This window comes from Mustela nigripes, chromosome 7, assembly GCF_022355385.1.
Source record: "Mustela nigripes isolate SB6536 chromosome 7, MUSNIG.SB6536, whole genome shotgun sequence".
Taxonomy (NCBI): Eukaryota; Metazoa; Chordata; class Mammalia; order Carnivora; family Mustelidae; genus Mustela; species Mustela nigripes.
Genome location: NC_081563.1, coordinates 132,776,929 through 132,804,510, shown reverse-complemented (window position 1 = coordinate 132,804,510; position 27,582 = coordinate 132,776,929). Strand labels below are relative to the sequence as shown.

The 27,582-nt window shown below is 46.6% G+C and overlaps 1 long non-coding RNA gene across 3 annotated transcripts in view; it reads right to left on the bottom strand.

Annotated features, from left to right (window-relative positions):
- The window catches only part of LOC132022041 (uncharacterized), a 40,570-nt gene extending 21,567 nt beyond the window's left edge, over nt 1–19,003 (bottom strand). Inside the window, exons 1-4 of one of the 3 annotated variants that reach the window (XR_009405501.1) lie at nt 18,741–19,003; nt 18,151–18,282; nt 17,486–17,602; nt 3,545–4,921 (exon numbers count right to left, since the gene is read on the bottom strand). This is a non-coding gene — a long non-coding RNA (uncharacterized LOC132022041). Of the gene's footprint in view, nt 1–3,544; nt 4,922–17,485; nt 17,603–18,150; nt 18,283–18,740 lie in introns of those variants that run through there. The other 2 variants (XR_009405502.1, XR_009405503.1) reach the window with 2 other exon arrangements.
- Between the last annotated feature and the right edge of the window lie 8,579 nt (nt 19,004–27,582).

Here is a 27,582-nt window from a genome sequence, read left to right as displayed (position 1 = left end):
CAAAAATAAAAAAAAAAAAAAAAAAAAAAAAAAAAAAGATTTTATTTATTGAGAGAGAGAAAGAGAACAGGGGGAGAAGGAGAGGGAGAAAGAATCTCAAGCAGGCTCCCTGCTGAGCAAGGAGGTTGATGCCGGGCTCAATCTCACAACCCTGAGATCGTGACCTGAGCTGAAATCAAGAGTGGGATGGTCAACTGACTGAGCCACCCCAGCGCCCGTCTCACTAGAATTTTTCTCAAGAGACTATTTTAGTGCAAAATTTCAAGAGTTAGATGCAAATTCTATTCATCAGAATGAGAATTTAAAAAGGAGCATACATTCATTGCACAAACATTTACTGTTTCCCTAGGGACCTGTACACACAACTTTAAAAATACCTACACTGGCAGTGTGAACTTTCCAAGATATGTAGGAATGAGGTATTAATTGTTGGAGATTACAATCTGTACTATGGATTAGCCATGGAACAAAAAATTGGCTTCTCGGGCCAGATTAGGCTGACCAATATATGACCCACAGGACCAACTCAGTTAATTGTAACAAGAGGCACAGTTGACAGAATGCATTCCATTTACCTAATGCAGAAGGAATCTCACTTGCCTTTGAAGAAAGTTTAGGGAATGTATACTTTTCCATGCCTGTGTTGAAATTGCTTCGGGAATTTATTCCTTACTAACATATTTATCTTGCAATACAAACAGTTCCATGGATCTTGTATCAGCCCTCAGAAAGTCAACTGAGAAAAATGACTTGTCATCATGATACTGTTGCCCAAACCATGTTGTTGGTAATTCAGTTTTAGGCAGTGGCTTTGGGAAACACGGTTGTCTCAACAAGTTAATGCATTTTTATCGATTATGGAATAATTAGGTTGTTAATTAACTGGGTATAAATGTTTCATGGGGAAAAAAATGGGGCTCCCCTCTCCCCACGCCTATCACGATGCTACTTATTTGAATATACAGATGGTAATCCCTCAAGATTCTAGCAATTTCTGGCAACTTGTAAAAACCTAAGCCATCAAACAAAATAATAGGAGCTATGTCTTCAGTCTGGCTGTTGACTTCATCTTTGAACACTATGGAAGTTGGGGTGCAGGTAGTTTGTTCTTATCTGCTTTGCCAGAAACTTGCCTAGTATCTGGTATACAGTAAGTGCTCAAAACCTTAGTCGAAAAAAATGAATGCTCTTTAAAATTCCATTAGCTTCAATCCCTAGAAGACTCACCAAAAAATGTAGTTCGGGAATGAATATGAAACCTAGTTTCTTATCCCCTGCCATGTTCCAAATAATCTTTTAACACCTTTTGATATAAATACCTGAATCATCAGCTCATTCTTCGACCTTGAGAGTTGATTAGATTTTTGCATCGGGGTTGAACTTAGATGCTCCTGCAGCACTTACCCAATGCTTGAGTCACAGGACAGCTGAGGATGAATGGAGACACTACCAAATTCAACCATGTGGAGGGGGAGTTTTTTAGTACACGTCTGAGCTTCTGGCATCCTGAATATGCATTTCCAGGGCTCAGCAGGAACACCAAACTTACTATCCTTCCAATCTAAACTGAGAACATGCTTGGCTTCCCAGATGTATTACCAAACTTTATGAAAGCCTTCAAAAAGTAACTTCATTCTGGAGTAATCAAAAAGGGAATATGAGCTAGGGCAGTGGTAGAGAACATACATGGAGAATGTGTGTGTCAGCCATTTGTTATAAGCGTTGTCTCACTTCTATCTTCCTATCAATCATGAGTTTGAGGTAGGATTATCTCCACGAATGAGAGGACAGAAGCGTGGAGAGGTTAAGAGATGTGCCAGGGGGCCACACAGCTAATAAGTGGCAGACTTGATTTCTGAACCTAGTATTCTTTTGACCCCAGAGCATAAGTTCCCAACCACCATGATTTATGTCCCCAAATGAATATCTGAGAAGAAAAATCAAGATGGTAGCTACCACATAAGTTCAATTTTGTATTTAAAAGGGATGGGTAGCCGTCCATGTTGTGCTCTCTTGGGTCACTCTCCATGAGGACATCAGCCATCATGTCATGAGGACACTCAAGCAATCCCATGCAGATGCCCATGTGACAAGAAATGAAGTCCTCTTGCCAACATCCAGGACTAACTTACCAGGCATATGAGTGGGTCAACTTGGAAGTAGATCCCACCGCCCCAGTCAAGCCCTCAGATAACTACAGTGCCAGTGCTGACATCTTGCAATCTCATGAGAGATTCTCAGATGGAACAGCCCAAATGAACCACTCTAGATCCTTGATTTACAAACACTGTGGGATTAAAAAAAAAAAAACAAAACCCTCTCTTTTTACTCTACTAAGTTGTGTGTGTTTGTGTGTGAAATTTGTTACATGGTATTAGATAACTAAAAAAAAGTGGGAGAATATTTTCAAGGGAGTGATCTTAATGATGAACCATGGAACGTAGCATGGATAAGGAAGGAAATGAAGAAATGCAGGGCGTGCAAGAAAGCGGATGGCTGTACTTGCAGTAAAATCCCAGCTCCTCGGAACAATCAAGATGACCCTTGAGGCACTCCGATGTACTCTCTCACCCCTCACCCTCCAGCTCACTAGGAGAGCCACACACTGACCTGCTGGTGCTCTTGTTATCATTCCTTCAGTGAAGCAACCTCATTCCTGCCTGACAGCTTTTTGCGATGACAATTCCTTTACCCAGGACACTCTTCCCCCAGATCACTATCCGGCTGCCTCCTTCTCAATCTTTGTCTCCACATAAAAATCACTTATTCAGAGAGAACCATTCCTCTAACGCTGCCATCCCACTACTCGTCCTGAGCTGCCCTCTACCATCACCTCATTTTAGTTCCTTCAGATTTCTTGGCCCTTAAAATTCATCTTTGTTTGCTTGCTTGTTTACTTATTTATTTATTTAGCAAGAATATAAGAAAAGAGGGACTTTGTCTCATTCACTGCTGTGTTCCCACCATCTTGAATAGTATGTTTGCCATAGTGGGATCATCATAAACAGTCTACAGAATGGTTGGATGGATAAAACGAAGCCAAGAGAGAAAATAGGTTGAATGCTGGCTCGGACACACAGTACAAAGTACAGACAACCGGGAAGTGCAATTATACAATAACTGAGAATGCTGAGAGGAGCCGGGCAGAAGCTGGACAAAGACCACCTTTGGCCTTGGATGATTCTCTACCACTCTTCATGACTCAACCCCGGGAAGGAAGCCAAGCACAATGAAATCAGATCCTGGCTTCTGAGTGGAAATGGCACATTAGCCACATTAGCAAAGGTGCAGCCCCATCAGGGAAGAGAAAGGAAGGAATCTTACATGGGTGGTTGACCCTCCATCCCTACGCTGTAGCTCATCTTATCTTGGGAAGATTCTGAAACCTGCAAGGCCACCGTGACTTCTTTGGTCCTCTGAACATGGCCACACAGTGACGTTACTGTTATCCAGAAAGCCATTCCCCCAGTTTCTTAGAACACATCGCAGTTTCAAAGAAAATTCCACCAAAACATGAGTGATCTTGTATTCATTTACTGCCACACACTGTTTGACATTCCACCCTAATTGGACACCGTGAACCTGACATTAACACATTATTGGCAACTAGAGCCCCGGTAGCCTCACCCCAATTATGAAATTATAAGCCGTTGACACATCATATGTGGGCATTTTTAATCATTAAAGACAAACCTGGGAATAGTTGAGATTTTAATGCCCAACTGCAGTGTTGCTCAATGTCTCCAGTTGGGCAACTCAAGACTTCAAAGGGCGTGAAATCCAATTCCTTGTCTTCATGAATCACCACCCCCTCAGAGTAGACCTCAGCACATTGTAGGACCGTTAAACACAGGCTTCATATCTAAACCCGGAAAATAAATTCCTGTTTTGAAAGAAAAACAGTTCTCTCTTTTTCTGATGAGAGTCATGAGTTTATGTTTGGAAAACTGTTACCAGAACAATAATGAAATCATACTCCTATTTGGGAACTGGGATGATTAATAACCCATAATTCTGAATAGGAGGCTGATTTGTGTGGCACCTTTATCAGCCCACAGACATTGTGTGGAGCAACCGAAGTGGCTTCATTTCATTGAAGCCTGAAACACAGTTTTGGCATGTGTCCCAAGAGTCACTTGAGGGACAGAGCCAATGCTCAGCATAGAAACGGAAAACAGCAAACACAAAAATGTTGTGTAAGGCAATGAGGAAATAGCAATGATCTTCTTCTGGGAAAAGATATACAATATTTATGATTTTTTCCCCTTCCTTTCTTTTGGGGATTTTCTATTCTCTTGCTACAGGATGTAAGCAGTCCTTATGTATCTGAAAGAACTCTACTGAAAGTCATGGTTCCTTCTGATAATCAAGACCAATGCTCATACCTTGAAGGAGAATTCCTGAGCAATTTCTTCAGCTTCAGAATTGGAACTGTCCTACTGAATCCTCCAGATTCACTGGAGAAAGGAGTTTACAAAAGAGATTTTGGTGGTTTTCAATGGAAGTTTATGACTTTCCTTAGGCTGAAAAAGTCTCCAAGAATAGGAGAGATGCTGAGCAGAAGAAGAGAGAGCAGGAGAGAAGATGATGAATAAAAAAACATGAAGAAAATGAAACGTAGGAGATGGTAAGCAGGCAGGAGACTCACTGCGTAGAAGCAAAACAGTCAAAGAAGTTCATGTGCTGATTGGCCTGAGTCCTTTGTTGGTGAGAAGCCGTGTAGCTCTGGCTGGGGCAAAGGCTTCTGAGACAGGATGCCGGAGGTGGAGGAGTTTCTCTGGGGTCACATCCCCCTTATCCATGTGTCTGTCTCCCCACCCAGATCCATCTTTGCCCTCCTCTATTCCTGAGAGTCTGACCTCCATCGTAGGTACCACTTGGACTCCAGATCCTTCGCCATGGCTGCATTTGGGTTTAGCCACTGGGAGAAAGCCAAGAGCAGTATATCAGAGAATGGGAAGTGAGAGAGGCCAGACTATGACTTCTATCACTGCTCTGACCTCATATCAGGCACTGGCTTCTTCCCACTAGATGACAGCTCCTTCCAGATGGTCTCTCCCCTCCCTGATTCAACTCTTGCTGGGCACCTACAAGAAATAGTTCTTCCACTTGCCCTTTAGGCTATAACCCTATACCTCAGCCCTGGTAGGGTTTCAAAACAGTATCTCAACTGAATGAAAGAAATGAAAGAAACATGTTTGTTTCCAATAACCAACGGGGAGTCCATTCCATCAGCTACTCTTAATGTGAACACGTTCCCCACTGGAAAAAAAACAAGCAAAAAAGAGAATTAATGCCCTTTTCCTACAGTGGCTAGTAAATGACCTCATCAGTATAGACTAGGGCCATGGTAGCAAGCTAATTCTTTTGTTTTTAAAGTAGAGATAAAGCATTCTTCCAGACAAAAGAACTTTAGTCCCTAATACCATTTCTAGACATGACCTCTAAGAAAAAGGAAATGATTTGTGATGAGGGAAAAAAAACACAGTGAAGGAGTGAACTAGAACCCCAACTTCAAAGGGGTCAACTAGATGCACAATTCTGTGAAACATATATGGAATCCTAGGGCCCGCCTCTGAGCCACATTTACAGCCCCACATGCTAACCCATTGCTCAAGCCAAGAAAAGAAGCAATCTAGAAAAAGAAACCAAAAAGACTTGAAGTCCCTTGCTGAGAATTTTGTTGCCAATTTTGTTTACCTAATCCAAGGGTCTTCAGGGTTCCCTGTGAGATACTTCCTCCCTCACAGCATGGCCCATGGCTAGTTACAAACCCCCTGCGTGCAATTATGGCCCAAGAAGAATCACTATCCCCACCAGGGATGTGATAAAATTATTGGGTGAACTCATCAGGAATTCTGCATACAGGAAAAAAGAAAAGACAAAATAAGGAAAACACTGTCTTCTTGGGGATGGGGCCAAAATCCTTTCTTAGGGACACTTTATCTCAAAATAGATGCATTACCTGCTTTCCCATCAGCTTCAACTAATACTGGATTTGAATGCCGAGGTCACAGCATCCAGATTGAGGAACAGTTTATGACCCCATGCTTGTAATTCTGAGGAAGATCAATAAAAATAACCCAGTAAAAAAATGGCCAGTGGGCCAAAAATAAGTGGTAGAGAGAAAGCCAGAGAATTGTGAAGGGAAATGGAGTAACTACTTTGTTAAGACCAAACACTCCTCTCTGGGTTGAAGACTTCTCTGTGTCTCACAGAATAAGCATTCCAAAATTCTGATTTGACAGCAATAATATTTCTCTTGAAGAAAGGACTATGCTGCTGCACACAGGAATCTTCGAGGCTGACTTGCCAAAGCCAGTCATGAACTGCAGTATACTGAGGCCATGGGGGTAAGGTCATGGTGTCTTTTTTAAACACAGATTGGGATCATGACGGAATATTATGCAAATGCCCCAGAACATCCCCACTAAGGAATGCATTGCATCTAACACCAGCTCCTCCAAGGAAATCCATATAAGTTCATCATGTCCGGGGCCCAGATCGTCCAGATTCCTTTGCCTCTTTCTTTCTCTCTCTCTCCTTCAGCACACCTGGGCCAAGTCTGTAATATTCGTGTGGGGAGAGGAATTCATTCTTGACCCAAAGATGATCTCGGTCCACAGGATGAGAACTATGAGATGAACATCTCTGCAATGCTTCATCCCCCTTAGCTACCAGCTTTGTAAACAACCACGGATGATGTAGCCCTTTCCCAAAAGCACTCCAGAGCACTCACCTCCATGACCTTCTGCTAAATTCCTTTCAGCTGGGCACCATTTTGAAGCCTTTTCCCTTTCTTTTCTCCCTTGACTATTCTTTGACTTTCTGGAAGATGTCAGCAATAATTAAAACCCATGCATCTGGTTTTGGTGGCCTATGACCTAGAAGATGCTGGTTGGAACGCCTGCTGCTCTCTCTACCCCCTTCTCCAAATCCCATGCTGCTGAAGACGTGACCAAGATACATTCTTCACGTGCTAAAATAAAACGCGAACCTGTTTCCACAAACTGAAGATGTGCGAGCCACAAATGTTTTAAAGCTGAGTTCGACACAGCAGCAAATGTGCAAAATCTGCAATCACAAGTATTCTCTTGTTCCCTGATGCAACTTACCAGACTGATTATTTACGAAGAAGATAATAACCAAAATCACCCATAATACACTTTGACACTAAGAGTGCAGAGCATAACCCATCAAAACATAATTAAAAGCATGAAGTCAGCAAGACTCTAGGGAGCATTCTATTTCTAAAAATTGGCACCTGAAAAAAAAAGGATGTAAAACCTGTCCAAAGGAGCTTTTTTTCATGATGTCCATTTTACAGATGAGGAAACCAAGACACAGGCAGGAGTAACTGCCCCAAATTAAGCAACAGAGCTGGGCTCAAACGCTGGCAGGTCGTTAAGACAAACCCTGGCCACGCACACACACATAATGACTACACTATGATGCCTTAGCCCAGGAAAAGGGTAAATAAGAAAATTTATTTAGCGGGACACCTGGGTGGCTCAGTGGGTTAGGCCGCTGCCTTCGGCTCGGGTCATGATCCCGGGGTCCTGGGATCGAATCCCACATCGGGCTCCTTGCTTGGCGGGGATCCTGCTTCTCTCACTGCCTCTGCCTGCCTCTCTGCCTGCTTGTGTGTACTCGCTTGCGCGCACTCTCTCTCTCTCTGGCAAATAAATTAAAAAAAAAACTCTAAAAAAAGAAAAAAAGAAAGAAATAAAAGAAAATTTATTTAGAACTTACTAAATGCCTGGCAATGGGTATCACACAGGAAGCAAAAAGCACAGGTGCTGCTGTCAGGAAGCTCCCAGTCTGGCTGGGGATGGAGCCGAAATGGGGAAGAGAAGGACATTCCATCCGACATCACCTAACTGGGGGTGGCGCACAGAGCTTCGAGGGTGGTTCCAATCCCAGGCGGGGGTCTTTGATCATTGAGAATTGCTCCTACAGAGACCCTCTGATATGTTGCCTTCCTTTGAGGATGATATGTCTAAGAGCATGTGACTTGCTCAAATGCAAATTATTTAAAACACAGATTCCTCTCCGTTCAAAATGTCTTTCATGAGGGACCTCCTTTCCGTGTCTCCTGGCCCTTTGGGAGCGGGAAGTTATTTGGTTTTCCCTCCCTTCATGAGTCAAAGACCCATGGTGTCCAATCAGCCGGCCCCAGGATGGCACCACTTTTATTGGTCAAGTCTATAAACTGAAAACCTTGGACATTGTCTAGCCCTAGAGGAGCTTCAGGAACAAGTTTATTTAACGGTGAGACCATAAACCTATATTCCCCTAAAGGTCATTCATCTCAGCTACGTTAGAAACTGAAGGAGGGTCTGGTTTCCACAGGGTCTAGGATAGGACTTGAGAAAGAAAAAAAACTGTGTGAAGAAGAAACATCAAAATCTCATGCAATTGATATTTAGCTAAATACGTACAAAACATCAAGCTGTGTCGATAATCAACTATTTCTCTGACTCGTGTCTGAGTGTACATATGTGCCCATCTATGCATATATCAACACGGGACTTAGTGTGGGATACGGGTAAGGTTAAATCTGTCATTGGGTGTGGGAGAACACTCCAGATTTATGAGAAAAAGGAATCTGTGAAAAATCAGGGGGTCAAAGCCCAAACTGCATTTGGGGTTAGGCTTCTGAAGAGCAACCCAAACAATTATTTTCTGTTTGCTGCTGGTCCGATTTTGAAAATATCTCTTTTAATTAATTGTGTGAAACCAGTGGCCCATGTTTGTGGCAAGGGTTCCCTTGAATTCATGCCCCAGGTGTTCATGATGCGTCTACACTGCTGAACGACTGTCCCGCTCCTCTTCAAGACTTAACCTAATCTGTACCTTCAAAGCCCTCTTGGGTTCTGCTCTGGCACCAAGACATGGAGACAGAATCAACAGTGTCTTTTTGCCTGACTCTGGCAAGAGACAACTTGACTTTCCTTCCCGGTGAGGGTGAGGAATGTTGCCCGATGAACCTGTTCACCTCCACTCCCTCCATCTGGTGAGTGATTCAGAGGGAGACCTGCCCTCCTATGTCTCCTCACTGGATTTGGTGAGCCCGATAAACAGGCAGTTTGCCTTTTGATGTGTCTAGACACAGAAATGATTCAGAAAGTCCCTCTCAGGAGCTCCAACAAGGTTGCTGCGGAACTCAGGAGAGGGAAGGCGGCCTTCCTGCCTCTCTGCCTCCCCGAGCAGGCCCCGGCAGGGCCACACACTCTCAGTTACTCCTTCCTCCCTTGAAGGAACCAGAGGATGAATCAGCAGCTTGAAAGAGCCTGTTCTTTTCCTTCCTAAAACACAATGATAAAACCTGCAGGTGCCCATGAAACGTTCCCCCAACAGCCCCCGTTTTCCTATTTATGCTGCCGTGGTTCACGGAAGACAGGGCTCGCCGGACGTTTGCATAAGCACGCGCGCTTTTCCAGGGGCCTTTCAGGTGTTTTCTGGACACAGGGTCTGAACCCGGGAGTTATGTGGGTGCAGAGATCTGTGAACCCTTGAAAGACCATCAAAACTTGGGGGAGGGTGTGCATGAGCCTTTTTGGGGATGGAGTCCCTCCCTGGGGCCTGGGAAGTCCAGAATCTGTCAGCGCTCTGAACTGGCTGAGCTGGTCGGGCTCCTATTTCCGGAATCTGTGCGCGAGGCGGGCATTGTCCTAAGCATTCATTTAGTCCTCCCAACCAGGTGAGGAGTTGGCACCATTATTTTCATCAAACAAACCCCAAATTAACAAACCAATAACAGCGGCACAACCAGAAGTCGGACGCAGGCACCTGGTTCTAGCATTCCTACCCCTCACCGCCATCCCAGGCTGCCCACAAAAGTGAAATGAGGCCAGAGGACCCATTTATTCCCATTTTTAGTGGTGCCCAGTCTGTGCGGGAGACTGGGAAGAGAAAGTGGGTCCAACAAAGAAATGCTGGATTAGGGGCGCCTGGGGGGCTCAGTGTATTAAAGCCTCTGCCTTCAGCTCAGGTCATGATCCCAGAGTCCTGGGATCAAGCCCCGCATCGGGCTCTCTGCTCAGCGGGGAGCCTGCTTCCACCTCTCTCTCTGCCTGCCTCTGCCTACTTGTGATCTCTCTCTCTCTCTGTCAAATAAATAAATAAAATATTTTAATAAATAAATAAATAAATAAATAAAATCTTTAAGAAAAAAGAAAAGAAATGCTGGATTATCTGGGTGATTTTTTAATTATTATTATTAAAATACCACACTCTGGGGGCACCTGGGTAGCCGTTGGGTGAGCGTCTGCCTTCAGCTCAGGCCCTGGGATCAGAGTCCCACATCAGGCTCCCTGCTCAGGGGGAGTCTGGCCCCTCCCCCTGCTTGTGCTCTCCCTCTCTCTCCCTCTCAATAAGTAAATAAAATCTTAAAAAATAATAATAATAAAACAAAATAGCACACTATTTAGCAAACCTCCCTGCGCGTTCCAGGCACGCCCTATATAAGACCTCACGAGCCGCGGTCACCTGCAAAACTCATCTGACGCACCCAGAACGATGTCTCTTCCCCGAGGACTTCAGTGTCCCCAGACAGATACTGGCTCCCCCCATCATGTCATTTACAGGGACATTTACATGTCGTCATAGTGAGCTGGATGGGCCATTCCCAGGCACAAACACTCTCACGTTTGATGAGACAAACACCACCCAATGTTCTCGACTTTCTTCTCCTGCCTCTCCTGGGATTTGGTCAGCGGCTCAGGGTGGGAATTCTGTGGTGTTTACCCTGCTCTGGGGCCTCGAAAGGTGTGCGTGCTCTGGAATCCGATAGCTCGGTCTGCATCCTTTAATGGCTGGAGGCAGGGGACATGTGGGACATCGGGGTGGCTGTCAGGAGCACAGCTGTCCTCACATTTATTAATGTTTAGTTCGGGCTTCAGCTCCTGTATGACGAGCGCTGTGTGTTTTATGTCATTTTATCCACACGGCTCTCTGATGGGAGCCTCAATTACTGCTCACCTTTTACAGATGGAACAGGGGGAGACGACCACAACCAGCCTCACGGAGAGTGAAGCTCAGAGCCACGAAATGAGCCCACGCGACGGGTCACGCTGAGTATCTGCTCAATGCCTTGCGTCTTGGAAGTGGTGTGTGTGTGTGTGTGTGTGTGTGTAGTCTGCGAGGCACATTTTAATAGGGGAAAACTCGGATTTCTATCCCCAATTATTTTATTATAATGTCTTTTTTTCTGACCTCAAGTGTTTGAAGCATGGTAACGATTCTAGCATTTCTTTGAAAGGTGATGTCTGTTCAGTGATTTCATTGATAAGCATTTTAAAGTAAACACATTTGTTCACTAAATAGGAAAAATTATAACCTGGGGAAACTGCCTTGTCTTAAATGAAGGGAGTCACCGGAAACTGAAGGTCATGGGTTTATAACTCGCCTCGGACTCATTTTCCAGGGTTTCATGGAAATCCAGGAAAAAGATTTATGATTAAGTCAGGTGTTAAGGGGCTGCTTTTCTTATTGTTGTCTTACAGATTCTCATGTGGAATCAAGAAATAGAATCAAGGGGTGCCTGGGTAAGCCAGTCAGTGAAGTGTCTGACATTGGCTCAGGTCATGATGTCAGGGTCCTGGGATCGAGTCACGTGTAGGTTCAGGACTGAGTCTGCTTGTCCCCTCCCTCTGCCTCTGCCCCTCTCCCCGCTCATGCTCTCTCTCTCTTAAATAATAAAATAAAAATAAAATAAAATAAAACAAAACAAAACAGAATAGAGAGTCAGGAGTACACGAAAAGTGGAAGTCACCTGTCGGTCACTGCCTTGTTCCAAGTGCAGAGGTGGGAACCGTTCCAGTGGCCGCCTTCATGCGGGGAAGGAGTAGTATTTGAACATTAAAGATTGACCAGATTGTATTTTTGCCATTCTATTTTGGGGCTCTGCTGATCCAACAACCCTGCCCCTTATGAACCCGGACTCTGAACATCCTCTCTCTAGTTTACTATAAAAAGAAGATTCTTTAATAAAAAACAGAGCTCAGATGGCAGTTTGAAAGGTTCTTCAGTTCTTAGTTTTCCGTGTAGGTCCCGAATTTCTGGCTGAACAAGCACAGCCCCGTGGGAGGTAGGAAGGAAACAAAAGTAAAATATTGTCTTTCTTTGAGGTCCTTACTCAGAATGGAGAGTTAAGGAAATGATCAAAACAAGGCCTCCTGACTTCCTTTGGAGAAAACAAACAAACAAACAAAACACTGACAGAAAGTGAGAGGAGAGGTACGTTATCAGGAAAACAAGTGGGGTGCTGGAAAATTCTCTAATATAGGTCACAAACTGCCAGGTTTTGAGCCAAATGTGGACCTCAGAAATGCTTCGTTTGGCTTCCATGGTGTGCTTTAAACTTTGAACTAGTTGACAACTTTTAAAAGTCAGATTTCCTCCTCAGAATCGGGATTTGCACTTCTCTCCAAAAGTGAGCACCATGTGGTATGGGGCCAACCCCTCGCTTGGCCCAGTGGGTCACAAGAACCCCTGTGGGCAGGCCAGGCACTCTCGGGTGTGCCCCAGGCCCCTCAAGTCCCCAATGCCTCCCCCTGGGTCTGGCTCACTCATTTGAATCTCTTGCCTTTCCCTCATGCATTGGAGTTCCCAGCAAGCACTGTGGGCCATGGGGAAGTCCTCTAGCCACTCCAGCCTCCATTTTATTTACCTCCAGAATGAAAAAAAAAAAAAAAAGAAAGTTTAAAAAGTAAAGTTTTGGGGAAACGCCTGGGTGGCTCAGTCATTTAGGTGTCCAACTCTTGACTTTTGCTCAGGTCATGCTCTCAGGGTGCTGATACCGATCCCCCCGTCAGGCCCTGTGCTCAGTGAAGAGTCTGCAGGAGTTTCTCTCTCTCTCCCTCTCCCTCTGCTCCTCCTCAGGTTTTCTCTCTTTCTGACATAAATAATTGATCTTTAGGAAAAAAAAAAAGGTAAAGTTTTTAGTTCTGTTCAGCGGTAGAATTCTGTAAGAGAAGTGTTCCCCACACTCCTGAAATATCTCACTGAGGAAGGTAGGAAGAGAGACTCGACATCATTCTGCTGGTGGTTTCTGGGTTTGGGACTTTCTCCAGAGAGCATGGATTTGCATGTCCAATTTTTCTTTATTCCTTCATTTCATCCTCTCTTATTCCTCCCCCTAAAGAAAATCAGTCTGTTCTCTGGATCCTGCTTGACCCCTCCCCCAGCCCTGCCTTCTCTTCCTAGTAACGTCTGCAGGCTCCCAGACGGACGATCTCGGCAAGGATGTCAGACCAACTGACTGAAAACTCCGTTTTTGACTGACATGAGCTACTTCCCCCAATGAAGCTCTCGACCTCCACCCTAAAAGCACAGGGACCCTTGGACACAGGCTACTGGGGTGCCTACAAGCCAGGTAGACACCAACTAGATGTGTACTTTCCATTTAAAGTTGATCATAAACTAGTATCACATGTACACACGTGTACACACACAGAGCAGCCTGCGCCCAGCTCTTGCCATGCGTTTCACTAATGCCATTTTGTGTTCTTTTAAAAATGTAATCCATTGCTAATGCACATATCAAGAGACATTTCACATAAAATCCGGGTACCTGGCCACTCTTTAAACAGAAGGTAGTGGGATGTGGGCCGTGGCCCCGGATGGCAAGAATGGGCCAGGCTGCTCGGCAGCTTCCCCCAGAGAAGGCTCTGTGCTCTCCGGGCTGCCAGAGGCCCGTGTCACCTACCCGCTTCTGCAGTCCCAGAAAGCAGTGGAATCTGATGTGCTAGCTTTGTTTGGATCCCAGCTGCCTTTGTACTTCAAGGATAGGATGCAAATCTGTGTATTACACACCCGCTCCGTGGAGGCACGATCCACTCACCTAACCCATTTCATGCCCTGCAATAATTGACTTCAGTTAGCAACACAGGCCATTGCTCCAGAACCTTCTTGCCTCTCCCTTTCCAGGAGGGCACAGAGAGAAATCACGCCCCTCGTGAGATCGGGGTTCATTTTCCCGCCTATTAACAACCAGCACCCTCGCTGATGTCATCGAAACCTCTGTGAAGAAGCTCCCCGTCTTCTGTTGTGTTGTCCCCTATTAGTAAGAAGCAGGAATTCATTAAGTTCTTGCCTCGGGACTACCAGAGGGTCAGGTTTTGTGTCCCCTACCAGCCCCGAGAAGCCCCTCCGCATTCCCATGTTCAGTGCCAAGGGACAGAACCTGAGGCGAACTGAAAGCTCAGCCAGTTGCACCCCCAACACAGAGAGACCTCCCTGGCTTTTAGGGCTTTCCAATGCGTTCTAGAAATAACACCTGAAGCCTCACGGGGCAGGTACTCAACCGGCTACATTCATCATACACTCAGCAAGAGAAACAACGGTCCTGGGCGCTTTGGCTGCTCAGTTCACTTACTCCTCCAGATACATTCTTTAAAAAATAACTAGAGGTGGTAGAGTAGAGCAGTTAGGGGCTCAGCTCTGCCGAGGAAAAGATGAACAAACAGGCTGGTGGCTTTGACCCCTGCTCTCACACTTCTAATGGCTTCTCAAAGAGGAACAGCCCTAGGAGCTGAAAACAAAGAAGGGGCGAGGGGTGGGAAGTTGGGGGAGCCAGGTGGTGGGTATTAGAGAGGGCACGGATTGCATGGAGCACTGGGTGTGGTGCAAAAACAATGAATACTGTTACACTGAAAAGAAATTTTAAAAAATAATAATAACAACAACAACAACAAAACACCCCACAATTAGGCATGCAATGCACTTCGCTCAGACCTTTGCCCTTGGCTAATCATCACAATAAGGGCAGCGACAATAACCAGTACTTACTGAGCACCTACTATGTGCCGGGCTGCTAATGGCTCTGCATACATGGTGGTATGCAGCCCTCACACACAGTTCAGTGCTGTGGCTGCTTATTCCCAGGCTTGGCTAATGAGGTCCAGAAACAGAGTGAGAGACATTAGGCAATTTTCCCAAGGTCACACAGTGATGAAGTGTTGGTACCAGAATCCGTATTTAACGTTTGCCATCCTCCTCACACTGCTATTTACTCTTTAATGTTTGAAAACTTCACTGAGCGGACACTATCAATAGCTCCATTTTACGGATGAGGAAGTTGAGGCACAGGAACGTTCATGAACTCATCCCTGGTCACCTAAGTCAGACATTCTCTTATTTGCTGCCCTGGGTGCCGGGCACCCTACAGAGTCCTTACTGAGTACATACAGTCCCACTTGACCTTTGCAAACACTATGAGAAAGGGATTACCACTCCACCTTATAAAACAAGATACCGAGCCTCCAAGACACGCTGTAAATTGCTTTTGGCTACTCAGCAATCATAAGGGGTCATTGAGATCCAACTCTGGTTCTGGCTGACTGCAGAGCTTGAGCTCTCAACTGTCACAAAACCCAGTGACCTCTTCCCTGTGTCCCAATGGCCCAGATCTCATATAGACACTTCTCTTCCTCTTCTGTGTCTCCTTTCCCCATAAAGCCCCCAAATTCAGATCCCGTAGATCCGGCCTGAAATTGGGACTGAACTTTGGTCTCAGGAACTCAACTTAAAGGTCACAGCTCCCAAACAGAGAAGCCAGGGGTCTGCCAATGATTGCCAGCTGAACTTGATCACCTCCACGACTCACCGCGGAGTCATTCCATTCACGTATTGCAAAACTGAATCAGAGACAAGTTCTTCCATTCCTCTTGGACAAACAATTAAAAAACAACTCTTACCAAATATCTATAAAACCCGAGAAGAACCACATTCATCCATTTGAAAGCTTTTTTTTTTTTTTCCCTTTGGTATATTTAGATAAGCATTGTTGGTTCCAGAATAAATAAGAGGTTGACCAGTTATATATATAAACTGACCTTAAAAAAAATTAATAGTATTTCTCTAAGATTCATTAAAGTTCAAGAAGCTCTAAGGTTGGTAAACACTCAGAATCAGCCTGGATCATTGAGGGTTTGTTTGTAGGAGTAAAGCCACAATGAGTGGCCCAGAAAAGGGACTTATTATGGGATGAGACTTTATGCAATTGTGGGAGCTGAGAGATGAGCCTCAAATGTCCTAGTTCTGGTTCTTGTGCAAGACCTGAAGTCAGCAGAACTGGTAGGTGGGAAGTAGGGGACACCAAAGACAATCCAGAACCTCCAAGATACACCAGAACCGTGTCTTTTCCCTTTGCCTCTTCTCTCCATGAGGGGAAGGGGCTGGCCAGGGGCCTGGTGGAGACTCCATCCAAGGATAGATCAGTGGCAGCTTGAGAGAGCTGCAGAGGTGACAAAAATGGCTACTCCTTCATTTCCCTCTTCTGATTCACAGTGGAATTTCTCCTGCAGGCAGCCCCCTTCTGGAAATCTACAGGAAAGCAAATTCTGCAGGCATGTCCTACCTTAGCTAATCAACATAATGCAAATGTACCAACCATCTGATGAGTTTCTATGCCTGAAAATTAATAATAATAGGAGCAAATGTATTGTTCCTTCCATCCATCCATCCATCCATCCATCCATCCATCCATTTAGCAAACACTGAGCGTCCCTCGTTAAGCACAGGGAGACACAGGCAAGCAAAATGAGCTCACGGTTCTCCCTGAAGGCCACTTCTTTCATCTGGATACTGGTCTCCCTGCCTCCTTGGGCGCAGCCCCGCCCACCACCCTTCATCAGGTTCTCTACAAAATCGTCAAAGTGACACTTTTAAAATATGGATCCCACTGTTCCTGGCTCTCAGCCTCACAATGGCTTCCCATTGCACGAAAGATAAAAATCTTAAGTCCTCGCCATGGCCTAGAAGCCCTCCACAGTCTCAGTCCGGCCATGCCTCAGTTCCCATTTCCTGGGGCTTCTATGCACGCCATACCCGGGAGGTGGGGGAGGCTCCGGCTTTCCCTCCAGCTCACCCAGCAGGGCCCCACCTCCGTGTCTGTGCACACACCATTCCCTCAGCCTGGACCATCCCCACCAGCGCCTCCTGCCTTTGTGTCTTCCCCTCATTTCAGTGCCCATCCAATGGCACCTCCTGAACAAGGTCATCCAGGTTCCACACAGAGACCCTTCCAGGACGCCCTGTGCTTTACCAGCTTCCCAGTTCCTCGTGACTCACCATGAATCTGTTCATTTCCTGGGCTTCCCACCGCCAAGGATACTCCCGGAAGGCGAGGGCTCGTTTAAATGGAGTGACTTTGTCCCTGGCTTACTCTCTGTCCCATTGCCTAGTTTTATCTCCTTCACAACACTTGGCACAACTTAAATGGACTTACTCTTCACAGAGATTGCTTGCTGCCTGTCCCTCTCCATTAGAAGGTGGGCTCTGGGGGCGCTGGGAGGACAGGAGGGGGTCTTTTAAGTTCTGGGCAACTGGCAGACACTCAGCTCTCTTCTGGAGGATTTAAGAAGGGCCCTCCTGAAGCCAGACACCCTCTCCAGCCACCTGGATGCTCCAGGGAGCAAATCGTGGTAACAAACTCTTTCCAGTAAGTGACATCTGAAAAGTGTTGAAACCCCCACCTCACCAAGAGATCCCAATTCCCATGGCTAATCGAAGCACAAACTGATCGCAGCCTTCCTGGTCAGACGCCCTGATGTGCAGACAACACCATGCGTGGAGGAGGCCGGTCAAGATGCTTCACCTGAATCCAGTCAGGAGGAAGGAATCAGAAAAACAAACCCAAACTGAGAGTCGTTTGGCCCAACAGCTGGCCTGTTCTCTCCAAAAGACAAGAACTATTCTAGCATAAAGGGAATGAAAGGAACATGACGGGACCATATGGGACCCTGGATCTGGGATCAGAAAACTGATTGCTTGAAATAGCATTTGGGGGTGGGGCACAATTAAGAGATTTGCGTGTGGACGAGACTGGTAATAGTGTTGTGCCAGCATTAAACGCTTAGAATTTCGGGGCCCCTGGGTGGCTCAGTGGGTTAAAGCCTCTGCCTTTGACTCAGCTCATGATCTCAGGGTCCTGGCATCAAACCCCGCATCGGGCTCTCTACTTAGTGGGGAGCCTACTTCCCTTCCTCTCTCTCTGCCTGCCTCTTTGCCTACTTGTGATCTCTCTCTCTGTCAAATAAATAAATAAAATCTTTAAAAAAAAATAAATAAAGAGAGGGAGAAAGTAATTGTGACAAAATGCTAACAGTTTGAAGGATCTGGGTGAAAGGTAAAAAATGCACTTACGGTGTTATTCTTTTAGTGTTTCCATCCCTTGAGATTTTCAAAGCGGAAAGTTGAAACACTTTTGAGAGCACCCAATGGATGAATGGATGGAGACCACATGGTCTATACACGAAATGGCGTGCAATCCTGGGCCTACAGAGAACAATCCAGCAGAGCACACTTAGAAATCTGTCAAGGGGACAGATGTCATTTCTCAGCGTTCTGACCTCCATAAAAACAATTTTTTTTTTTCCTTCGTCCAACCTACCATAAACCAGCCCACAGAGAATTCTCCTGTGTTTCCACCTGGCTTCCTGGGAATACAAGCTCTTCAAGGGAGACAAAAGCCCTCTTGTATCAGATGAGTCATCTCAGTGTCTGTCAGCGCAAGGTTAGACACTCCACGGTTCCCAGCGGGCTGAGCTGGAAGTGCATGCGCTCTTTTACACCAAGTTATTTACGTTACATTTAATGCATGTATCTTAATGTACTGCCTCGCTTGTTCACACACACACACACACACGCACGCACACACACATACACACGCACAGAGTCGTCCCATTGGACTCGTCCGGGTGACGCTGATCTCATCTGTGAACCCGATGCCTCACCTGCTCTGCTGGTCCACCTCGCCTTTCAGTGGCCAAGTCACACTTTGGCCGGAAGGTCCGACCTTCCTGGCCTCTCTGAACCCTCCCTTCGGAGGTCAGTCGTAACTGCACAAACACGCAGCTCCCTCAGTAGGTCCGATCCACCCCGCTGACAAGCCGCTGAGCCTGCCAGGTGACCCACAGGGACGCGGCGGACCCGGCCTTTGGTCTCCGGTCTGCGGCCACCGTGTCTGGAGGCAGCAGCTGCCAGCACGGCTCACCCGGCTCACACCCACCCAGCGCGAGCTGCTCTAAATAATTAACTCAACCCGGACCCCGCGTGTGCTTACGACTTCTCATCAGAACACTGCGGAAAACAAGTCCTAACCCTTGGTACCGGAAACCCCTAAACCCAAAGCCTTTGTAGAGAAGGCTTGGAGCGGGAAGAAAATGCTGTTCCGAAAAAATGGACATCGAAGCGTAACGTGCTAAAGACATTGCGACTACAAAACAGACCCGGAGAAGAAGGTCCGGTTGGACTGCCCTGATTTCCTTCCAGCAACTCCAGCCGTATCTCCTCTCTCCCAGAAATAACTGCTACCTTGAATTCCTGAATTTGGCGTTCATCATTTCCAAGCACATTTCATATGGTTGTTACTTAGGAACATATTCATAATAAATAGATGGCATTCTCTGCAGGTCTCATGAGGCATGTGCCTTTCTGTAATTTTCTTCTTATCCAACATTATGGTTTTAAGAGCATACCTTGCTGATACTTCCATTTCCAATTCATTGATTTTAACTTCACTGTAATATTCCATGGCCCGTCACCTTGTCGCCGGACCTTCTGTGTGTTTCCATATTTTATTATTTCACATTATTGTCGACGTTCCCATCCGTGTCTCCTTGTGCCCGGTGGGAGGAGGCGGGGAGGGGGACCCCTCCAGGCTCCTCTGGGATTTCTGGGTCATGCGGATATACAGCCTTATCTTTATTAGATCTGGCCACATTGACTTTCTAAAGTGGCTGCTGCACGTTGTGGTCCCCGCCGGTTCCCACACTTGTATATTTCCATATGCTTTTGTTCCAAGTTGTTAGCCCCCATAAGACTCTTTACGAACAACTTTAATACACTGGGGAAGAAACTGCATAAACTTACGACTTTAAAGAGCAGAGCTTTTATCCCTTATGCCACGTACACCTTTTATGTTGGCATTTTATATAAAAAGCACTTACCCCTGAGAGAGAATTAGGGCATTGTAACACATATGTCAATATAGTAATAATGACGATGATTTAAAAATAAATGCTAACATTTATTGAGTATTGAGCGTGTGTCAGAAACTTTCTGCAATCACCCTGATATTTAGATACTATTATGATTCCAGTGTTGCAAAGGTGCCAACAGATCTTAAAGCAGATGGGCAATTTGCCCAAGGCCACTTGGCTAAGAATTGGTGAGCTCAGAATTTGGACCCGTGCTTTTGGAATTTTGGCTTACTTAGTCTGTCTCCATTTCCTCGCCGGCAGAAAGGGGGAAAGTAAAAGGACCGGTCTCAAAAGGATGGAACTCTTGCTGGGATAGGAACAGACAGACTCATCCTAAGCACACGGTAGACACTTAGCAACTAGTGATGATCACGATTTTTCTGCGTAGCAGTTCTATCATTTAAGAATATGATAAATCAGGACACTATTTTTAAAAAAAGCTAAAATGAGAGATATTTGTTGTCATAGCCGTCCTGTTCTGGTTCAGATACCTCTGACAGCTCGACGTCTTGAGACCTCTTCATCTGCGTGCGCGAACTCATGTTGGGGCTGGCTCGCCATCCTCTTCCTCGCTACTCAGAATACCAGTATCACTTTGCCCTTGACTCTAACTCCAGGTTCAGTCCTTTAACATCTGTAGGAGCCAGCGATGCAATTGAAGGGTCTCTCCAATTTAAATGAGGGGAAACGTATCAAATGATCACGTCTGTCTCCTGAGGTAAAAGAGAAAGAGGCTTTGCCTTATCAATAACCTTAAGTCCTAAGAAGAAACGTTTTGTTGCTGTCCTCTGAAGAACCAGCCATTCGGGACGTCTGGGTGGTTCTGTTGATTGGGCAATTTCAGCTCAGGTCGTGATCTCAGGGTTGTGGGACGGAGCCCGGCCACTTTGCCCTGAGCGTGGAACCTGCCTGAGATTCTCCCTCTCCCCCACTCCATTCACTCTTGCTCTCTTTATCAAAGAAACAAAAAACCCACAAAAAAAAAAAAAAAAAAAAACCAAGCAAACAAACAAAACCCCAGCCATTCGACATGGCCCAAATATTCAAATCTCAGAATTTCAGGTCTAGAAGAGTTTCACAGATGATCAAGTGAAGTGATTCCAAAGTGTCTTTCAAGTTAGTTTGGGAAATAGCATCTACCACACACCGTTTGGAGATCTGCCACATCACAGGCACCTTAAAGGCTCTGATAAGTCTCATAGTCATAACTTAGACATCTGCTTAATTTGCTTAGCACCTTATTTCCCTGAATAATTGGATCACGGCCTGTGTAATTATTAAGACCCCTGTGCCCATCCCTGGGAACCAATACCCCAGATTTCATTCCCCTTAGAGGTCCCCGATCTAAAGAAACCGACTTTATGCCATGAGTGCAGCGAGGCCCTGAGGCAAGGGGAGCAGGTGTACCAGGTCTCTGATACAAGTTTAGTGCCTTCTCCATCATCCCACACATTCCCCTTTCTGGAAAAGAAGATCTACCTCCGTACCCCGCCTCATCCCACTGCTCAGAGAAAACAGGTCACATTTTCTTACAGAACTCAGCATCCGTGACAGGAGACAATTGCTTTGTGCCTCCTCTTCCCCATTCATGATGACACTATAGTCACCTACTAAGTACCTAGAAGCCCTGAACTAAATGACTTAAATCATTTCATTCTCACAACCTCGACATTACTGTCCCCATTCTATAGATGGGTTCATTGAGGTTTCATGAGAAAACAAGTGGAGCTGGCCTCTGCCTCATTGAAGGCCCGGCTGCTTCTGCGGATGGTGGGAAGCCGACGGAGCCTGCTTATTAGTGATGACAGGAAGGCTGGCTACGTACTCTAGGAAAGGCAAAGCACTTTACAGTTGGCTGTTAGCTGCTCTGTCAAGCAAAGAGAACATCATCTAAATTCATATGTGAGCTAAAGGCCCAGAGAGAGTAAGTCAGTTGCATGGTTTCAGAAAAAGAAAAGGTGCCACCTGGTTCCAGCTCGAGATTCTACTTTTCCGGTGTGACAGGGGCTCTCTGAGCTGCGTTCCTGTCATCCTCTCGGCCACGCCTTTGCCTCACGTCACGGAAGCACCCTGAGTTTGGTGTTATAGGTCTAGACCCACATGCTGGGGTGGTCCTGACCCACATCCATGGCCTAGGGGCGTGCCCTTGGGTAACTTCAGGAGCCTCTTTGAGACTCAGTTTCCACATCTGTAAGAGGAGTGCCTCGCGGAACACTTGGCGCGTACTCCTTATTGTGTCTTCCGCAGGCCCCGTAGATGCCCCTAGTCCCCCTGTGTGCGTGTGCGCTGACAAGAGGGAAGCTTCCCCATCTCTGTCAGGAGAGACCAGCTTAGGGCCGGGACGTTCCACCACCTCTGCCCTCGGTGACTCCACGGACCTGGGAAACATTACTGCTCAAAAACTCCCAGGAGATGTGCCACGCTCCAGTGGGAGGACATGTGTTATCGGGAAACCCTAGCTGGACGAGGGGTTCTGCGCCTGCGGAAGGAAAACGGGCCCTCAAGTACCATCCAAAGGAAGACTGGAGGAGAGCTCAGCGGGTGTCAGGGGCTGCTCCTGTTTCTCTGTGAGTCACCTGCCCGGAATTTTGAAAAAATCTGCTCGCTCTCATCTTTTAAGTTTATCCAAGTGACGAAGGTCACGATGTCAGACTAGCCTCGTTTGCCCTCAGTTCGCTCAGCTGGAAGCTTGGCACAAACCCAACCTCGTACATCACTTCTGCGTCCTCGGGAGAGGCCTGCCTCACTTTGGGTTTTTTAATTTCATCAGTTGGCTCCTCCCCAAGGTCTGCCTTGGGGCTTTGTTGTATCTTCCGTGAGAAAGGAATGACATAGAGGAAAAGGGAAATATGTATTGGGGGACATCAGTGGGTTTTGGGGTGAGGCTCTATTATAGCTCTGGGGTGCATATTAGTATCCTAATTTTGCTCAGAGAAGTCAAATAAGATACCTAAGCTCACAGCCAGTGAGCAAGGATTTGAGCCCAGAACCCATGACACAAAGCACAAACTCTTTGACCACATGGCACGGTCGGCATCAGAGAAAGTCAACTATGGATCAAGTTCCTACAATCTATGATGATGAAGGGGAGCAGGAAGCAATAGAGCAGAACCCCATTAACTCGTGACCCATGTGGTTCAGGCCCAGAAAGGAGGCACCATAAAAAAAAAAAAAAAAAAAAACCACGATCTGCTACCAAACCAAACCAAACCAAACCAAAATTATTATAAATCAATGTTTTTACATAGATCTCTCCATAGTTGTGAGAAAATTCACAATCGAGAGAGGAAGACAGGTGTGTATTGGATTCGGCATCCTAAGTGCCAACCTGAGGGGCAGACAGGGACAGGCAAACAGAGTTGGGAGAGATTGGCCCCTTGTGGATGAAAGCAAGAGCTGCCTCATCTACCCCATCTGCTACCTACCGTGCTGACCTCACCTGCTGCAGTCTCTCTCCTGGTATCGCCTCAGAGTCTCAAAATGGCTGCAAAAGTCCAAGGAGTACAACATCCCCAGCTGGAAGGAAGGAGAGGAGCCTTCTTCCATAGCAGTCGGGGGCGGGGGGGGGGGGGGGGGTGTCTTTCCCAGAAGCGCCCAGCAGATTTTCCCATATACCTCATTGGCCAGACTGGGTTATCTGCCCATCCCTGGACCGGTGAGCTGGATGGCTTCCATTCAGCCCCTGGATCAACACTGTGCTCTAAACATCCCCCGCAGACCAATAAAGGACTACCAGGAAGGTCTTCAAGGTTCCCACGTTCCCGGACTAATTTCAGCCACTGGGGGATCCCAGCAGCAGGTTGGAGGCAGAGAGACGGTGATGGGGCCAGTGGGGGCAACTCCCCTGACGCCGCCTTTGAGTGGAACCTCAGGCCGGATGCAGACTTCCCTCCTCTCAAGAGGGCTCCCCCTACCTGACTCTCCTCAAGTCTCCTCAAGCCTTCCTGATCCCTTTGGCCACGGGAAGGTAATGGCTCTGTGGCTTCGAGTCTGTGGTTCTTTCTCAACCCCTCGAATTACCATGGATGCCCTGAATCCGGAAGACCCCTTTGGGCAGAAGCACCCCCCGTGCGGAAGCTCCAGAGAGAGGGTGGCATCTGGGCACCGGCTAGAAACCCATCCAGAGGTCTCCATCCTCCCCTCTTTCCTTCCTTCCTCCGCCTTCACTCACGGGCAGTTCGCGGTCACGACCCAGCATTGCCGGGACGATCTAGAATTTCAAGTTATGTGTCAGCGGCTCACGCCCTGCGGAGCCCTCCTCGCCGGGCGAATCGTCTGGTGTTGGTTCAGGTGAGCAGCGCCGTTCTCAGGCAAGGTATTTCCGAGCAGGAGATGGGGAGGCTTTTCCTCCCTCCGTCCTTCGGTCCGGTCGGTGCGCAGCCTGCCCTCCCGGGCTCACAGGCAGGACTGCTGCTGCTGGAAAAGTGAGAACTGGGGAGAGCAGAAGCAAGGGCGGGGGGAGTAGGAAAAGACAAGGAAAGAGCTTGTACAGAATCTCTGGGATCTGGTTAACATGCCAATTCTGGTCCCGCAGGTCTGGGAGCATCCTGAGACGGCATTTCTAACGCCCCCCACATTGTCATCAAAATTGCGGATCCCCAGACTCACCCAAAGCCCCTTCTTTACCTACTTACATTTGGAGTCAAAACCGAGGGCTGGCTGCTGCGGAGCACTGCTCTAGCGCGGAGGTTCTCTGACCCAGGGGCCTCGGCCTCCCACGGGGCTTAGGCAAAGGGGACAGCTGGGTCCAGCCCCAGAGTCGCTCCTTCAGCCCCGGGAGAGGGGAGGCTGGAGAATTTGCATCTCCGAGTTCCCCAGGTGATGCCAGTGAGGCTGGCCGTTTGAGAACCGGTGCTGCCACTGAACTTTGTCTTTGCTCTTTTATAGCATTAAGGGATTAAGAGCGCCTTTATTTATTCTAGCTGTAGGTAATTTCGGGTGTTGGACATTTAAAAAGACCAGGCCCGCGACGGTCTAAAATGTAATCCGACCGCACCGCCTGCTGGTCGTCCTAGGAAGTGCATGAGGGGTCTGGCTGTCCCGGCGAAAATCGCTCTCTGTAAATTCATCTTGGCGAGCACAGTATGACACTAGACACGAATCCCGCCTTCATCGTCTTTCTTTCTTTAGGAAATAAATATGATTCATGTATTTAAAAAACAGCCCTCCGATTCTCACCTAAGCTGTGCCTGGCACATGGTAGTAAAACTGTCGGCTAACACTGGCTGACATTCGCAATAGGCCCAGCTTTGGCACTTGGGCAATTGGTGTGTTTGACCTCCACTGCCCTCATGAGTCCTGTGGAAAACCCAGGTGCAGGGCATTTAAGGAACTCAGTAAAAGCCATACAGCAAAGATTGATGGAGACGGAATTCAGACCAGGTCAACTGCCCCCAGAGTTCCCAGCTCTGAATCTCCATCCTATGCTGCCTCACAAAAACTAGTTGGAAGAAGTGCCCAGTAAACGTGTTTCAGACTAGCTAACTCGCCTCCCCCAGAAGCTTAGCGCTAGAAAGTGCTTTAGATGCAAACTTTTCCATCCCCTTAGTTTTATAAAGAAAATAAAAACGTGTCACAGAGTGGTGAAGTGACTTGCCTAAGGTCACACAGCAACTTGGTGACCGGTCAGCCTGGTCACTGGGCTCCTTCAGCCACACCACACATTCAACACCATTTACGGAGGGTGGATTGCCAGGTGTCCAGCACCGGGTTGTGCCCCATGGGAAAAGCATTGTGAATATGTCCCCCACCCCCGAACAATTAGGGGTTCTGATTATATAATACTATGATCCTAGAGATAATGACTTTAACTCATTCAAAGTATAGAGTCAAGGGCCCACTACATTTTCTATTCCACCATTTGAAAAATTATTCTCTAGGGGCACATGGGTGGCTCAGTTGGTTAAGCATCTGACTTTTGATTTTGGCTCAGGTCATGATTTCAGTCGTGAGTTCAAGCCCCACATTGGGCTCCAAGCTCAGCATGGAGCCTATTCGAGATTTTCTCTCCCTCTGCCCCTGGCCCTGCTCAAGTTCTCTCCCTCTCTCTCTCTTTCTCAAAATAAATAAATAAAATCTTTAAAAATTATTCTCTAGTCATTCCAAGAAGCTATGAACATTTTTGACATGTAATATCTACATGATTATTTACTCAATATTTTCCCTGTAAACCATTCATTTTGTGTTTGTGTGTCCTTGTCCTAAGTAATAATATTTCTCAATTATGTGTATGACATTCCTTGATACGTTTGTTTTATTTATTCATTTCAAACACACAGGATTCATATGTGTAATGCCTAAACCCATCTTGCTCTCAACCACTGATGACCTACCATGTTTCGGGGAGAAGCAGCTGGGTCCTTGGTAGTCCTCACACCTGCATTGCTGTCTTGGCAATGAAGTCTGTAGGTCGTGTGATGTGGGACCTTACACTCACTAAGACTTATCACACTCGGTGGGGCATTAACCTCCCTGAGCACCTTTTAGCACCTTTAGCACCTGAGAAGTGGAGTTAATATCATTTCCTATCTGCTATGGCTATTATTGGGATCAGGTGAGATCACTGAAGCCAGAATTCCACAAGATGCCCCACACTTAGCAATGATCCCATCGATGTCAGCTATTGCAATGAACTGTAACAACAGCTCTTACAAAGGGTTACACTGTATTTTTTTTTTTTAAAACGAAGATCCCTGAATCTCCTGGCTAGCTGTACATCTGAACTTCATCATTGTCCGCGATAATGTAGGTCTCTCTTTGGAAGAAGGAACCGTGATACCCCATTTAACAGCTGGACACACAGAGGTATGAAAAGGTCATTATTGTGAATTCCCCGGAGTTTTTGCACAACTCAGTGGGATATGGGCATTTTCAAGTCTTGAGATTGGTAGGAGATTTTCATTCTTATTTATTTTTGAAATCTGTGGGTTGGGAGTTTATGCTATTAAAGAGACGCCTACTTTTTCCATATCGGGGAACAAAGCATGAAATTTTTATTTATTTATTTATTTGACAGATCACAAGTAGGCAGAGAGGCAGACAGAGAGAGGAGGAAGCAGGCTCCCTACTGAGCAGAGAGCCCGATGCGGGGCTCGATCCCTGAGATCATGATCTGAGCTGAAGGCAGAGGCTTTAACCCACTGAGCCACCCAGGCACCCCCAAAGCACGAATTCTTAATGTTAGAGGAGCTGGACTCTGCTTCAGTGAGGACGGTCTCCTCCATGATTCAGGAAAAACATTTCTCCTGCTCCAAGAATAAATTGTTCACATGGAAAACCTCTTAGAATTCAGAAAGTCTTCAATCTATCCAGGAGGAGAAAATTCAACGTGACTGTATTCTTTGGGCTTTTGATGCCACAGATATGAAAATAAGGCAGGCTTCCAACCCAGAGGAGGACCTTACGACCCGGGGCGTTTAAGTAATTATATGCGAACAGAAAAAGCCAGAATTATTAAAGCAGATTCCGATTCAAGTTACAAATCCTATTCAATGGGAGGTACTGTTCTTCTCTGCTCGAGGGAAGGTTGAGAGAAAGTGAATGGTTGCAGACAAAATCCCAAAAGCTCCCTTCCTTTTGTCCCGCCCCCACAGCT